General features: G+C 44.3%; 1 non-coding gene across 1 annotated transcript; it reads right to left on the minus strand.

The window, feature by feature from the left end:
• Positions 1-16,405: 16,405 nt before the first annotated feature.
• TRNAW-CCA (transfer RNA tryptophan (anticodon CCA)) lies at positions 16,406-16,477 on the minus strand. The gene has a single exon. It is a non-coding gene; the product is annotated as a tRNA-Trp (tRNA).
• Between the last annotated feature and the right edge of the window lie 1,022 nt (positions 16,478-17,499).

Here is a 17,499-nt window from a genome sequence, read left to right on the forward strand (position 1 = left end):
TATATAGGTGGAAATCCCCAAGAGTTGTAGTCCAAGTCTTCGAGTAAGACCCCAACAACAAAACCTCCCAAAAGTGGGAAACCTAGTCAAGGAGGGAGTCCTACCCAAGGTGGGACTCCCACCTTTCCCTTAGGTGGGGTGGCCGGCCACCTATGGTGGAGTCCACCTGGGACTCCACCCCCTTAGGGTTGGCCGGCCATGCTAGGTGGAGTCCTTCCGGGACTCCGCCTTCCATAGTGATTTCTTCCGGACTTTTCTAGAACCTTCTAGAACCTGCCATAAATGCACCGGATCATTTCCAAACTTGGAATATGATTTTCTATATATGAATCTTATTCTCCGGACCATTCCGGAACTCCTCGTGATGTCCTGGATCCCATCCGAGACTCCGAACAAAACTTTGAACTCCTTTCCATATTCCATATCTACTTAAACGACATCAAACCTTAAGTGTGTCACCCTACGGTTCGCGAACTATGTAGACATGGTTGAGACCTCTCTCTGACCAATAACCAATAGCGGGATCTGGAGATCCATAATGGCTCCCACATATTCAACGATGACTTTAGTGATCGACTGAACCATTTACATACGATACCGATTCCCTTTGTCACGCGATATTTTACTTGTCCGAGGTTTGATCATCGGTATCTCTATACCTTGTTCAACCTCGTCTCCTGACAAGTACTCTTTACTCGTACCGTGGTATGTGGTCTCTTATGAACCATTCATATGCTTGCAAGCTAATTAGACGACATTCCACCGAGAGGGCCCAGAGTATATCTATCCGTCATCGGGATGGACAAATCCCACTGTTGATCCATATGCCTCAACTCATACTTTCCGGATACTTAATCCCACCTTTATAACCACCCATTTACGCAGTGGCGTTTGATGTAATCAAAGTACCCTTCTGGTATAAGTGATTTACATGATCTCATGGTCGAAAGGACTAGGTAACTATGTATCGAAAGCTTATAGCAAATAACTTAATGACGTGATCTTATGCTATGCTTAATTGGGTGTGTCCATTACATCATTCACATAATGACATAACCTTGTTTATTAATAACATCCAATATTCATGATCATGAAACTATGATCATCTATTAATCAACAAGCTAGTTATACAAGAGGCTTACTAGAGACTCCTTTTGTTTACATAACACACATGTATCAATGTTTCGGTTAATACAATTATAGCATGGTATGTAAACATTATCATAAACACAAAGATATATTATAATAACCATTTATTATTGCCTCTTGGGCATATCTCCAACAGTCTCCCACTTGCACTAGAGTCAATAATCTAGTTTACATATGTAAAGATATAACACCTTGGCCTTCCGGTGCTTTATCATGTTTTGCTCACGGGAGAAGTTTTAGTCAACGGATCTGACATGCTCAGAAAACGTATGTATTTTGCAATTCATTTGCGTCTCAACGCATCACTCATTTTCCAAATGAGTCAGCATAATCATATATGTTCAGTCCTCTGGTGGAACCTTAATTCCGCGGTCTGAAATATGTCACTAATATTGTCATACACAATATAGCTTCAAAGTTCTGACACTATCGGAACTACACCAAGTTCTCAAAGAACTACTTCTCGACTTAACATCCTCAATCATTGTCAAAACAATGACATACTCTGCCTTCTTCTGTAGAATCCGTCACAATATTTAGAACACATCTAAATCTAGCATAGACTTATTCTAGCTCATTGTGCTAACTTTTAAACAACACTTAGCCTAATTGAGATTGAAATTTATTTTTATATGTGACCAAACTAATATCGGTGCAACACATTACAGCGATTTGTTTGTCATTACCCCATACAAAATTATATATATATCCTTGGTTCTTCTAAAGTACTCAAGATATTCTTACTGTTATCCAATGATCATTACATAAATCATTCTGGTATATGCTCATAACTCTTTAGAGCACATGACATCTGATTTTGTACATATTATTCGTGATCTAAAATCACTCATGTGGTTTTACTCATTGAGTGTCAAATACACTCAAGTCTTGTTAAACCTTGAAATGAAAAGAACACCTTCTTCATATTTCTATGTTGAACTACTTCAATATCCATTCTATGTACTTTGACTTAAACTTATTATGTGTTTCAATCTATCTTCATAGATCTTGACACTAAATTTGTTTCAGTCCATATCCTTTCATTGAAGTTAATTTCCAATGAAACCTTTTAATCAAGTATATAATTACATCATTTATAACCAACTATATGTCATCTACATAAAGTATTATAAATATGTCTCAATGCTCCCACTTAATATCTTGCAAATGCAAGCATCTTCATCGTTTCTGATGAAATCAAAAACTCTTTGACTATTTCATCTGGTGAAGATTCCAACTCCGCGATACTTACTTCATCCAATTGAAGTTCGTATACCTATCTAGTATTCCACGGACTAGCAAAACTCTTGGTTGTATCTTGTATACACCTTTAATACACACTTCTGATAAGTAATGTATTTTGCCATCCTACTAGCATATCTCATAAAAGAAATATGTAGTGATTACTAGAATAATCCACATAGACTATAAGCATTGCTACGGAAGATCTAATCTTATCGTATTCAACTCTTTGAACTTTGTCGTAAACAACTTTTCAACAAGTCAAGCTTCATCAATTTTATAGATCCATTTACTATCAATAAGTATTCATCTATCTTGGATTTCATGGCGTATAGCCATTTTAAACGGAGTCAGGGCCCATCATAACTTCTTTGTTTGTAGTTGCTTTATCATTGTTCAAAATCAATCCTTTGTCCACAAATCATTTATTTGATCACAAAGTAAACCATACATATAAGGTTCAATAATTACTTCGATCTCCATGGCTAAAACACTTTGTAGTCATGGAAGCCATGATCGTCGTGGCCGCTTCCGGAACCAATTTCCGATGCTGCGCTACTCTGATCATTATGCTCAGGTTCATAAACCTTATCAAGTTCTATTGTCCTCCCACTCAAATACTTCGCTAGAAAACAATTTCTTGGAAATAAGCAAGTAACATTTGACAAACACTTTTGTCTTTTACTTCATAGTGGAAAGAATTCCCAATCAATTCTTTGGGATAACCAACAAAGATATTTATCCGATTTTGGTTGAAAACTCTTAGACCAAAATTTGAAAGAAAGGACTATTAGGGTTTATACCCATGCCATAACTTGTATGGTGTCATTTCAACGGATCATGATGATGCTCTATTTAGTGTAAAAGCGGTAGTCTCTAAAGCATAATCCACAAAAATATAATGGCATCAATATTTTATCTCATCATTGACCCAACAAGGTTTGGATACATCTCTCAGATACTCCATCATCACTATGATACTCCAAGAAACGTGAGTTGTGGAACAATTTCATAACTCTTTTTAGATGTTCGCTAAAACTAGTAATTCAAATATTTCCACTATGATCCAATCATAGATATTTGACTTTTCTATTACGATGATTTCCACTTCATGCTGAAATTTATTTGAATCCATTCAAATGTTTCAAACTTCTTCCTTATCGAATATATCCACATATATATACTCAATTCATTGTTGGAATTTTTCATGAAGTAGAAGAATCTCCCGCACACAACTATGCCCAGTGAACCACATATATCATCATGTATGTTTTCACTAAGTTAGTTGCCCGTTCAACTCTTGGCCTATGAACGGTATTTTAGTCATTCTCTTTTAGGAAAGATTTGCAAGCGCCAGACGATTCAAAAATCAAATGACTCCAAAAATCCATTTGCATGGAGTTCCTTCATGCGTTCCTTTCTAACATGACCTAAATGGCGGTTCCACAAATAAGTGGAATTCAAATCATTTGCCTTATGGCATTTTAGCGTCAGAGTTATGTATGTGTGTTTCACCATTAAGATTTATAATAACTTATCCATCGTACATGGAGTAATGTCATAATTTCAACAACTCATTGTTTTTATTTGACCAGAGCAAAATAACAATTATTAAGTTCTTTATTATAAATTATAAGGGCTAGATAGAATGCCAACGACGAACATAATAACACTTTATTTTTGTTCCAGACGTGCATTCCTATCATATTCCTTGTCAGTCACTTAGGCCATTGTATTCTTGTATTGCGTTATTTTGTATGACACTTCATACCAACCAATATGGTACTAATACCCAAGAATTTCATTGTATGACCTAACTAGGAATACAACCATAACATGTATATCATTTATATACACCTGATCTAGACTTTCTAGTCTTTTCTTTCTTTTTGCCAAAATATCTTTTGTAGTTTCTCTTTTTAGCTTTCCTCATTATTCAGAAAACACTTCAACATCATTAACTTCTAGGTTTGTTGGTCAAATACCAATAACCTTGAGGTTCTTACTTTGAAGTTGATCATCATATGACAAGTTTTTCAGATTTCATTATTAGTAACCTTTTAATATGATGAACAATTTCACTCATAATTTTATCCATCATATCATGACGACTTTTCGAGACCATGTCTGTACATGCTAGGCTCGTAAAGTTTAACCTCAGTATTCGCATGTGCAAATCTGGCTTGCACCCGTTGTAAGCACACGTAGAATCTATAACACCCGATCATCACGTGATGCTACGAAACTACGAGTCTTAGCAACGGTGCATACTAAGGACTATCACTTCATGGATATGCGAATATCGTTAGTGCCCCAATAGTTGGAGGATTGGGACGCCTGGCGTCTTCAACCTTCATACATTCCCATAAAACTTATGAGTTTATGTAGTCTCACCAAATTATACTCTATCATCTTGCAATAAGGTCTTAGATATCACATATATCTCATACCTTGATTATTTCTGAAAACTAAATTTTCAGCTCCTTACTTTTCAAACAGATTTGAACTTCAAGTTTCACGAATACAAGATAACTTTAGGTACTAATTGAAACCATAGTTCTTTGAATTAACAATGTGAGGTTTACTAAAAATTTGCAATAGGACTTAATCAATTCTTGATTCTTTAACAATATGGTACCAGTCCGTAAAGTTTCTTGCCAGACTTAACAGTATTTCTATCTCAATTACAAGACTAGCGCATGGTAGAAAATGGATGCTAATACTACAAAATTAATTCAAAATACTACTCAGATTATGTTCATGATAATTAGTTCATATTTTAATCTAATTACTAATGAACTCCCACTTAATACAACATCCCTCATAGTTGTTAAGTGGTACACGATCCACATCCACTACACCAAAACCGATCATCACGTGAGATGATGTAGCTTCAATGGTGAACATCAACATGTTGATCATATCATCCATATGACTCGTGTTCAACCTTTCGGTTTCCGTTGTCCCGAGGCCATGTCTGTACATGCTAGGCTCGTCAAGCAAACCCAAGTATTCCGCGTGTGCAACATGGCTTACACCCGTTGTTTGTGAACGTTGAGTCTATCACATCCGATCATCACGAGATGCTTCGAAACGACGAACTGTTGCAACGGTGCATACGAGGGGAGAACACTTTATTATCTTGATATTAATGTGAGGGATCATCTTATAATGCTACCGTCGCGATCTAAGAAAAATAAGATGCATAAAGGATTAACATCACATGCAATTCATATGTGATATGATATGGCCCTTTAGTCTTTGCGCCTTCGATCTTCATCTCCAAAGCACGGACATGATCTCCATCATCAACGGGCATGATCTCCATCATCGTCGGCGTAGCGTCAAGGTCCATGGCGCCGTCTTCATGGTTGTTCACCTCATGTAGCAACTATTACAACTACTTTGAAATATTACTCACCATGAAATTTAAAAACAACCATAAGGCTCCCGCCGGTTGCCACAATACAATAATGATCATCTCATACATATTCATCATCATAACATGGCCATATCACATCACCAAACCCTGCAAAAACAAGTTAGACGTCTCTAATTTGGTTTGCATATTTTACGTGGTTTAGGGTTTTCGAGTAAGATCCAATCTACCTACGAACATGAACCACAACGGTGATACTAGTGTTGTCAATAGAAAGAGTAAATTGAATCTTCACTATGGTGGGAGAGACAGACACCCGCAAAGCCACTTATGCAATACAAGTTGCATGTCGAACGTGGAGCAAGTCTCATGAACGCGGTCATGTAAAGTTAGCCCGAGCCGCTTCATCCCACCATGCCACAAAGATGCAAAGTACTCGAACTAAAGACAACATAAGCATCAACGCCCACAAAACAATTGTGTTCTACTCGTGCAACCATCTATGCATAGACACGGCTCTGATACCACTATAGGGATTTGTAGCATAGAAAACAAAAATTTTCCTACCGCGTGAACGCAATCCAAGCCAAGATGCAATCTAGAAGACGGTAGCAACGAGTGGATGAACGAGACTAACCCTTGAAGATTTCCAAAGCCTACAAGAGGAGGCTCTCGTTGCTGCAGTAGACGATCACTTGCCGCTTTCAAAAGCGCGTAGAAGATCTTGACGGTGCCACAATCGGGTAGCACCTCCGTACTCGGTCACACGTTCGGTGTTGATGACGACGTCCTTCTCCCCGTTCCAGCGGGCAGCGGAAGTAGTAGATCCTCCTCGGAATCCCGGCAGCACGACGGCGTGGTGGCGGTGGTGGTGGAGATCTCTGACAGAGCTTCGCCTAAGCTATGTGGGAGAGAGAGGGAGGAGGGAACCGCTAGGGTTTGGGGAGAGGGGGTGGCTGGGGCCCCGGCCATGGGCAGCCCTAGGTGGTGCGGCCATGGTGGTATTGGTGTGGCCGGCCCCTCCCCTATGCTCCTCATTATATAGGTGGAAATCCCCAAGAGTTGTAGTCCAAGTCTTCGAATAAGACCCCAACAACAAAACCTCCCAAAAGTGGGAAACCTACTCAAGGAGGGAGTCCTACCCAAGGTGGGACTCCCACCTTTCCCTTAGGTGGGGTGGCCGGCCACCTATGGTGGAGTCCACCTGGGACTCCACCCCCTTAGGGTTGGCCGGCCATGCTAGGTGGAGTCCTTCCGGGACTCCGCCTTCCATAGTGATTTCTTCCGGACTTTTCTAGAACCTTCTAGAACCTGCCATAAATGCATCGGATCATTTCCAAACTTGGAATATGATTTCCTATATATGAATCTTATTCTCCGGACCATTCCGGAACTCCTCGTGATGTCCTGGATCCCATCCGAGACTCCGAACAAAACTTTGAACTCCTTTCCATATTCCATATCTACTTAAACGACATCAAACCTTAAGTGTGTCACCCTACGGTTCGCGAACTATGTAGACATGGTTGAGACCTCTCTCTGACCAATAACCAATAGCGGGATCTGGAGATCCATAATGGCTCCCACATATTCAACGATGACTTTAGTGATCGACTGAACCATTTACATACGATACCGATTCCCTTTGTCACGCGATATTTTACTTGTCCGAGGTTTGATCATCGGTATCTCTATACCTTGTTCAACCTCGTCTCCTGACAAGTACTCTTTACTCGTACCGTGGTATGTGGTCTCTTATGAACCATTCATATGCTTGCAAGCTAATTAGACGACATTCCACCGAGAGGGCCCAGAGTATATCTATCCGTCATCGGGATGGACAAATCCCACTGTTGATCCATATGCCTCAACTCATACTTTCCGGATACTTAATCCCACCTTTATAACCACCCATTTACGCAGTGGCGTTTGATGTAATCAAAGTACCCTTCCGGTATAAGTGATTTACATGATCTCATGGTCGAAAGGACTAGGTAACTATGTATCGAAAGCTTATAGCAAATAACTTAATGACGTGATCTTATGCTATGCTTAATTGGGTGTGTCCATTACATCATTCACATAATGACATAACCTTGTTTATTAATAACATCCAATGTTCATGATCATGAAACTATGATCATCTATTAATCAACAAGCTAGTTATACAAGAGGCTTACTAGGGACTCCTTGTTGTTTACATAACACACATGTATCAATGTTTCGGTTAATACAATTATAGCATGGTATGTAAACATTATCATAAACATAAAGATATATTATAATAACCATTTATTATTGCCTCTTGGGCATATCTCCAACACAATGTCCAGGAGCGCCACAAACATGGCAGTTCCCTTTCATCTTATAAGGAGTCTTCCTCTTGAAGTTGGTTGAGTTGGAGGCTCTGTTCTTCTCATCAAACTTGCCTTTTCCATCGTTCTTATGCTTAGACTTGTGAGATTGGAAGTTCTTCTTCTGTACCATATTGGCACTAGAACCTCCCTCAAAACTACGAGCGCGTGTGTCCTTTGCTCTCGCTTTCTCTTCCACATGAAGCGAGCCAATGAGATCCGAAACGGAAAACTATTGTCTCTTATGTTTCAGAGAAGTAGCAAAGTTCCTCCACGAAGGAGGAAGCTTGGCAATAATGCCACCGGCCACAAATTTGTCCGGTAAGGTACACTTAAACTGCTCGAGTTCTTTGGCAAGAGAATGAATCTCATGAGCCTGCTCAACCACGGAGCGTTCATCAGTCATCCTGTAGTCATAGTATTGCTCCATGACATACAGTTCAGTGCCAGCGTCCGAGACCCCAAATTTGGCCTCGAGCGCATCCCACGCATCTTTACCATGGTCGAAAGCCATGTAAGGATCAACAATGTTGTCCCCAAGAATGCTGAACAAGGCCTCCTTAAACATGACGTCGACCTTCTCAAACTTTTCCTGCTCCTCTGCAGAGAGAGGCCCCTCAGGTCTAGCATCTATGGCGCTAAAACAGCCTAGGTTTGTAAACCATAGAACTGCCTTTGTGCGCCACCTCTTGTAATGCATACCATCAAAGAGGGGAGGTCGAGTAGCGGCAGCAACGCTGCTTGAATTAATTTGCCTATAATCAGGTTTTTGGATTGTTGGAAATATAAGCAAATATCCATATGAAATAATCCGTACAAGTAATTGATAAATCATGACTATGAAAATAACAAATAAACTAATCGTGCATACTAGTAATGTAGATGAACAGATCACATCTAAACAAGAGAAATCGATCGCATCTAGCATACAAACTAGAAAAAGAAACTCTAACAGAGACTGGAAGAGAAACGACAAAATCACATACTTCGCAGCAGCTTCGTTGTCGCCCATGTTGAGGTTGTCGAAGAAGTCGCTGAGGTCCGGGAAGAAGTTGTCGTTGTGGAGGAACTTGTCGTCCGATGACGACGTTGTGATGCCAGTAGTCGCGCCGGAGCGCTCCCCAAAACTGATTGCCCCTCACCCGTACAGGTTCACGAGAGGCAGTGTTCCGGACCGACGGACGGGATGAGGAAGACGAAGGCGGCGGCGCAACCCGGCGAGATTCCCGGACCCGCGGCGCGGCGCGGCGAGATTCCCGTCGTGGCGAGGCGTGGCGTGGCGGGCGGCGGAGGAGGAGTGTGCGAGGGCTCTCTCTCTTCTCACTCACTTACTAGGGCTAGAACAGCCCACCTTATATACCACTCCAACTCTCTCCCAACTAACAATGTGGGACTAAAACTTTAGCCCCCACTAGTGCTGCCACTGATTTTTGGTATGGACCATGTGAGTTTCAAAATTTGATAATGAGCCATGGGCCAAAGGCCAAATGCCCAAAAATTCCAGCACATACCCGGTGGGATACTTCATAGACTCATAGTGCAAGTAGTGGTTGTCTTGACCACGCTCATCCTTGATAATCATGTTACGCATGATGATACAAGCATTCATGATATACCAAAGGACCTATTGATCTCAAAATCTAGCCGGTCTTCTCACAATAGCAAATTTGGCTTACAAAATACCGAATTCCCTCTCAACATCTTTCTTTACTGCCGCTTGTGCATTATGGAATTGAACATGTTTCTTACCAGATGGTTTCTGAACTGGCTTCACAAATATTTTCCACTTTGGGTAGATGTCATTGGCTAGGAAGTAGCCACAGTTGTATGTGCGCACATTGGCTACAAACTCGACCGGTGGAGTTTCACACAATGTAATTATGTTCATCAAGGGTAACCGTTGGAGAACGTTGATGTCATTCAACTTACCGGACAATCCGAAAAAAGCATGTCAAATCCATGTTTCATAATCGGCCACACCAATGCCATGCGGTAGAAAAATTCTTCCAACTCCAATGCATGCGATCAATTGAACCAAGCATACCAGGAAATCCCCGATTCATGTTGAACTCAAGAGGCCTAGCCATATATTCAGCAGTGGGCGCTCTCGAATAAACCTCGCCGAACACCTTCACAATTCCAATGGCAAAGCTCTTGACACACTTGATAGCTTGAATCTCACCCATCGCCAAGTGGTCATCAACTAGATCAGCTAGTATCTCATATGACAACATACACAAAGCAGCGGTGACTTCTTGCTTAGTATTGTGCCCAAGTTCTCCAGCAGCGTTCCTCCTTTGCTCAGAAAACTTGCCGTAGTACTTCTTGAGCTCCTCTGTGATACGTTTAAATTTTTTTATGTTCATCCAAAAACACCGACGAAAATAGTTCTCTCAAAATATGGGATCCTCCGCAAAAATAGCTACGCATCAACTTCTCGTGTCCTTCTATGCTCACCCACCACAACTTATGCCGATCGAGAATAGAACCACCATGTTGCGGCCTCTTGTTTGCGTGCATGTATCATAGCATTAACATCTCTTCTTCTTCTTGAATGTCCCATTCAACATCGGATGAATCATATGAATACTCATCTAAACAGAATCTGCAACAACATTCAAGAAACGAGCTACAAAAAAATGTTATTTAAAACTACAGGTCGAGCACGCAGGCATACCTTCGAGCACCTTGCGGGCAGCACCGTGAAGGCGGCGAAGTGCAGGCGGCAAAGAGGAGATGGTGAAGGGGACATGTCGCACGCGGGAGGGGCATTGCCGCATCGAATCAACGTCGGCGGGAGCGATTGAAGCCGCTTGTAGACTGGCGACGGCGCGACCGATCCGCCGCAGTGGATGGGCGATTCAGCTGAATGGACGCGCGGCGGATGAAGAGGAGTTGCGCGTCATTAATTTTCCGCGTCGGAGTCGGACGGTAGGTACGTCGAAGTCATCAGATGAGAAGAGGGCAGAGGATTTAGTGGCGGCAGGACGACGCGCGGAAGTGTCAGGGCGGCGGTTGTCTTTTGTGCACCGTTTTTTTACTGTACGCGGTACCGCGTAGCTAAATATCCAGTGCCTTGGGCCACAGTTTTCCGCGCGCTGTATTATGTAGCGGTTTGTTGGAGCGTTTATTTTGAATGCCCACATTAAATATGATGATACTATAATACTATCTTATGATACTATGTATTGTGGGGGTCGTATCATAAACTAGTATCATGTGCATGATACTAGTGTACTCCCCCCGTATCGATTTAACAAGCGCGCACGCAGTTTAAGATAAAGTTTGACCACTAATTTAGTCAATAAAATATAAATTATTTGTATACAAAATCTATACCGTTAGATTCATATTTAAAATATAATTTTTGTGGCATATATTCTATATCTTATTGACCAAAATAATGGTCAAAGCAAATTTTAAACTACATACGCGCCTGTTAAACCGATACGGGGGAAGTATGATACTTTCCATTGTGACTAGTCTTAAAAATAAAGGATAAAATTGTTAGTGTGAAGAAAACTATTGTATAAACTTGACATCGTGATGAGAAGATCAGGAGCATGCTCGGCTCGTGTATGATTGTATCACGGAAAATCATGGTTGAGTGAACCAAATTCCAATGTCAGAAAGGCAACTGATTGGTACCAAAAACAAATCCCAATGTCAGAAAACAATTGATTAGTACCAAAATTTACACTCATCCAAGATCCCCATTTATACACTCACTTTTTTTGTCGGTGTTGGTAGTTGAGATGAGGTAAGCTCCTTTGCTGACAGCGGTGCCCGCAATGGAATCCCAACTAGTAAATCTGTTGGCATTTGCTGCAGTACAACCCCTCTCCTCAAACTCATCCAAACTCAAACACGAGAATGGATGAGATCTTACGATACCCCTTCGCGATTAAGGGAATGATTGTCTTTTATGACTAATTAACGAATAATTAATTAATATGTTAGCCTATTAGAAACCCGTACGGCTCAGCCGCATGTATACAGATTTGTACATATAACCCTATTTTTTTCACGCAAGACAATTGGGCGGCAATGGAAGGCAAATCCAGCGGCAATGAAAGACATGCCCTGCTCCTGCCATCGCCGTTGAGGTGCAAAACAGAAACCATAAGTGTGGTCTGGACGATCGCCTTCGCCGGCGCTAGTGACGAGGAGTGATGTGGAGCGGTCGGCCTTGATGCAACTGTCGGCAACGGGAGAGGATCATGGCGGCAAGGACCACGATCGGGCTTGGGGATAAGTTCTATGCGGTATATGGTATACCCATATGTGGGTCTATTGGGTTTGGACATGGGCTTATGAGGGCCAGCTCTAATTAATTGGCTAATGACCCTAGTACCCAAAGTGAGTTTTGGGAGGGTGCTGTACTGGAGCAAGCCTCGAGTTTGCACACTGTCTGTTTAGAGCATCTCCAGTCGCGTTCCCCAAAGCAATTTGGGACGCGCCGGACCAAAAAACGGTTCCAGCCGCGTCCCACAAAGCCCACTTTTGTCCGGCGCGTCCCGATACGGTGTCCGGCGCCCTGAGCCCGTCCCCGTCCCACAGGGGACGCACCGGGCACGCCGGACATAACGAAAAGCGACGCGGGGAGTGGCGGGGCCGACGCGTCAGCGGCACAATAAATTTTAACTTAACCGTCGCCTACCTCGCGGTGGAAGTTATTCACGTGCAGTGACACACGACGACATCTTTGCCTTAATGGCGAGGGAGGGGCAGGCGAGACGTCCCGTCGGTGCTGCGCAGCCTCCACGCGTCGCCGGCGTTCGCACGCCACCGCCCGTTCCCGCGCGATCTTCCCGCCTCTTCCCGCGTTTTCTTCCCGACGCCGGCATCTATAAAAGGTCTCTCGGCTCACTGGTAGCCACCACAGCCGCCGGAAACAAACACAGCCCTCGTCGCTCCACCGTCTCCTCCACCACCAGTGGCAATAGCGAACCGCCTAGGCGCTGGCCAGTTCCCTCCACCGCCGTCTCCTCCACTTCCACTCCCGGATTCGCAGGTCGACACCGACCCCGTGATGACCCACAAGTATAGGGGATCGCAACAGTCTTCGCGGGAAGTAAAATCCAATTTATTGATTCGACACAAGGGGAGACAAAGAATACTTGAAAGCCTTAACAACGGAGTTGTCAATTCAGCTGCACCTGGAAACAGACTTGCTCGCAAGAGTTTATCAGTAGTAACAGTTTTATAATAGTAGCAGTAGTGAAATATCAGCAGCAGTGTAACAAAGACAGCAGTAGTGATTATAGTAAACAGTAGGATTAAAATACTGTAGGCACAGGGATGGATGAACGGGTGTTGCATGGATGAGAGAAACTCATGTAACAATCAAAGTTGGGCATTTGCAGATAGTAATAAAACAGTATCCAAGTACTAAACAATCCATAGGCATGTGTTCCATATTTAGTCATACGTGCTCGCAATGAGAAACTTGCACAACATCTATTGTCCTACCAGCCGGTGGCAGCCGGGCCTCTAGCGAATCTACTGGAAATTAAGGTACTCCTTTTAATAGAGCACCGGAGCAAAGCATTAACACTCCGTGAACACATGTGATCCTCACATCACCGCCTTCCCCTCCGATTGTCCCAATTTCTGTCACTTTGGGGCCTCGGGTTCCGGACAGCGACATGTGTATACAACTTGCAGGTAAGATCATAAAACAATGAATATCATCATGAAACAATAACATGTTCAGATCTGAGATCATAGCACTCGGGCCCTAGTGACAAGCATTAAGCATAACAAGTTGCAACAATATCATCAAAGTACCAATTACGGACACTAGGCACTATGCCCTAACAATCTTATGCTATTACATGACCAATCTCATCCAATCCCTACCATCCCCTTCAGTCTACAGCGGGGGAATTACTCACACATGGATGGGGGAAACAAGGCTGGTCGATGGAGAGGCGTCGGTGGTGATGATGGCGATGATCTCCTCCAATTCCCCGTCCCGGCGGAGTGCCAGAACGGAGTTTCTGGTCCCGAGACGGAGTTTTGCGATGGCGGCGGTGTTCTGGATGGCTTCTGGCGACTTCGACTTCCCGTCTCGCGTTTTTAGATTGAAACCCTTAAATAGTCCAGAGGGGGGCGTCAGAGGCTGGCCGAGGCGGCCTCACACTAGGGCGGCGCGCCCCCCTCCTAGGCCGCGCCGGCCTAGTGTGTGGGGCCCCTGGGCCTCCCCCAGGCCTGCCCTTCTGGCTCCGTGAATCTTCTGGAAAAATAAGCCCTTTGACATAAATTCCGGGGATTTTTCTGAAAGTTGAATTTATGCACAAAAACGAGACACCAGAGCAATTCTGCTGAAAACAGCATTAGTCCGTATTAGTTGTATCCAAAATACACAAATTAGAGGCAAAACAATAGCAAAAGTGTTCGGGAAAGTAGATACGTTTTGGACGTATCAACCCGCGGCCCAAGAAGAGCGGCGGCGGCGAGGGATGCAGAACTGGCGTGCACATCGTCAGCAGCGGCGGGAGGCACTCGAGCAGCAGGCCCGCCAGCAGCGTGAGGCGGTACACGCGGCGGATCTAGCGGCGTTCTGCGCCCCTGGCCCCGCAGCTAACGAGGCCGCGGCGGCAGCAGCGTGGCACAAGGAGGCGATGGCGGACACCATTGCGGTGTTCGACTCCTCAACGGCAGAAGAGGCGCGACGGCGCCGGACGGAGGAGATGGAGCAGCGGTGGGCTGACGAGCGCCGGCGCCAGCGCGGTGAGCGGGATGCGCTGTACCGTGAACGTCGGGAGGCGATCGAGCACCGACGGCGGGAGTCGGTCGAGCGCCAGCAGCAGCTGGCGGCGAAGGAGCGTCAGCAGCGGGAGGCGGCGCTGGCGGCGATCTGGGGGAGGCGGGCGGACGCGTTGGCGGCAGAGGCGGACGCGTTGGCGGCGGCGATGATGGAGGCGCCAACGGATGTGGAGGAGGAGGAGGAGGCCGAGGCGGAGGAGCAGGAGACCGAGGTGGTGGACGACGAGTTCGAGTGGTCCGACGACGATGGGCCGCACCCGGACGAGACGGCCGATCAACAACGCGCGCTCGTCGACTCCTTCGAGTCAGAGAAAAAGCTTCAGGATGACGCCCGTGCCCGCGAAGAGGCGCAGATTCGTCGCGCCGTCGAGCTCTCCCTCTAGGCGGCATAGCAGGGGAGGGCGGACGAGGACGCGCGGCTGGAGCGGCGGCGTCTGGCCACCGCCCAACGCAAGGAGAGGAGGCGCGCGCAGGAGGAGCTTCGGCAGAGGGGAGGCGACGACGGGGCGGGGCTGTCGAACGCACCGCCTGGCGGTCAGTAGTCTAGGTTTAGATGAAATCTAGCCGTTTTCATTCAAATTTTGTAATATATAATCAAATCTGAATGAAAACCTTTATTTTCGTGCACCAATATTTATTTGGGGGCGGCGTTAGGGGTACGCGGCTGGGGAGCGACGTCCCCCAAACGCGGCACGAACAAAACACGTCCCCCAAACGCTCGATCCGGCGCGGTTTAGGGAACGGTTTGGGGGACGCGACTGGAGATGCTCTTAGTCTGACCGCCATCGTTCTGTGTGGCGTGATTCCTATGTCAGATCGACTGCGACGCCTGAATTTCCAAACGAAGTAATGTGTTTACAAATTCCTATAAAATTCAATTGTTCTCAAACGATATTATGGTCTGACCCAAGGTAAAAAAAACTTGCCGATACCAGGTGCATTTTTTGGAGTATGGTTGTACCTGAAGGAGCTCTGCATTGGTCCATGAGGTAGCTGCCACTGGAAACAAGCTGAGTAGTGTTCTTTGCGTTCTCTCTCTCTGGATCAGGATCACGCGCATATTTGCATGTGAGATAGGTAAGTAAGAGTTAATTTGAAATACCAACCATTTCATGTCCCTAAAAAAAAATCATGTGTGGAAACTGAGCCATTTGTGTCTTTGTGAGCAATGGTTGTTGCAGACCTAGATGTAGTACTCCTTCCATCCAGTGAGTGTATATATTGACCCAAAGAGAGCACACAAGCAATTGCAATACACAATGTAAGTTTTATGTATGTTCTGATCACGATGAATCCTCGAGTAAATTTGAAGGTTCATTTCGCCGGACATCTTAAGTTTGTTCGTAGTAGGCTGCATTGCATACATAGGCTTGGGATGCACCAGAAAAATTGATCTAACCTGCTTGTGGCGACAGTGTAATCGCAGGTGAAAGCTAGCATCCTCAATCCTCTCCCAATGCCTTAATTCGATATATTTCGAAAAAAAAATATGCGGAAGTAGTTCGGGGTTTGAACCCTACGTGAATCGAACACGCAACCTTCTGATCTGGAGTCAGACGCGCTACCATTGCGCCAAGGATCCGGCTGATGTTAAATGTGATACATGCCGATATATCACGTAGATCAGCTCCGCTGCTCGCATAACTTGCAGTGTGTATCATCAGTTATGCCTAGTGATTCCTCTTCTGGGGAAAAACAGACAATTAATTGTATGATAGTCCCAGGAGTGATGGGATAAACTTTCACAGTGATGAAATGTAATAAACCCGACAATGTGACGAAAACTGAGGAGTATTTTTTTAACATTATCACTAATGGAAACGACGAGCACAGTTGACTCGGCTTGTATCATTCATTGTATGCCACCAAGGATCTTGGATGAGTAAATTATAGTCCCAAATCAATGGCCATTCTGACATTGGGATTTGGAAGTCATTGTCTGTGTTTGTTGGGAGAGCGACACGGGACGAGGTTAGGTGGCCATCTGTTGCTAATCCAACTACGTTGCACATCCGGTTGATAAGGTGCTAATTCCATCAGACGGATCTGTGTGCTATAATCCATAGTTTAATTGCGCATCATGGAAGCAGGAAGCCACTGTTCTGTCATGTCATACAGGTGGCTGAGTAGGAAGCTCGTCGACGAGCAAGATTATCTGTTAGCTATCGCGACCATGTCCCAACCATGTGTGCCATTTTGCAGCAAATAGTGCGATTCGCGTGGACTCTTATACTGTACATAACTTTTTTTTTGAAAATCCTTCGATCTCAAGACATGGAACCAGGTAGTGGTTGCATGCTGGCAAACATAGATGGCATGCCTTGTTCAAACGAAAAGTTCTCTGAAATCCACCAATTGTGTTTGAACATGACTGCCTCAACTCGATTTGCCAATCAAAGAAATGAACTCCAAATAATATTAGTACTAGTAACACTTTTGCTAGTTCTTGGTGCCAATTTCTACTCGCCCCTCATTGCGGACCGATGATCTGGGTCGCCCGAAGTGACGCGCGCTGGGCCTGGCCCATCAGAGATGGATTTTTTTTCTTTTTGGGTTTTTCGCCAGGTTTCTTCTGTTTTTTTTTCCTTTTTTCTGATTTTTCTG

This window comes from Lolium perenne, chromosome 7, assembly GCF_019359855.2.
Source record: "Lolium perenne isolate Kyuss_39 chromosome 7, Kyuss_2.0, whole genome shotgun sequence".
NCBI classification, from domain to species: Eukaryota; Viridiplantae; Streptophyta; class Magnoliopsida; order Poales; family Poaceae; genus Lolium; species Lolium perenne.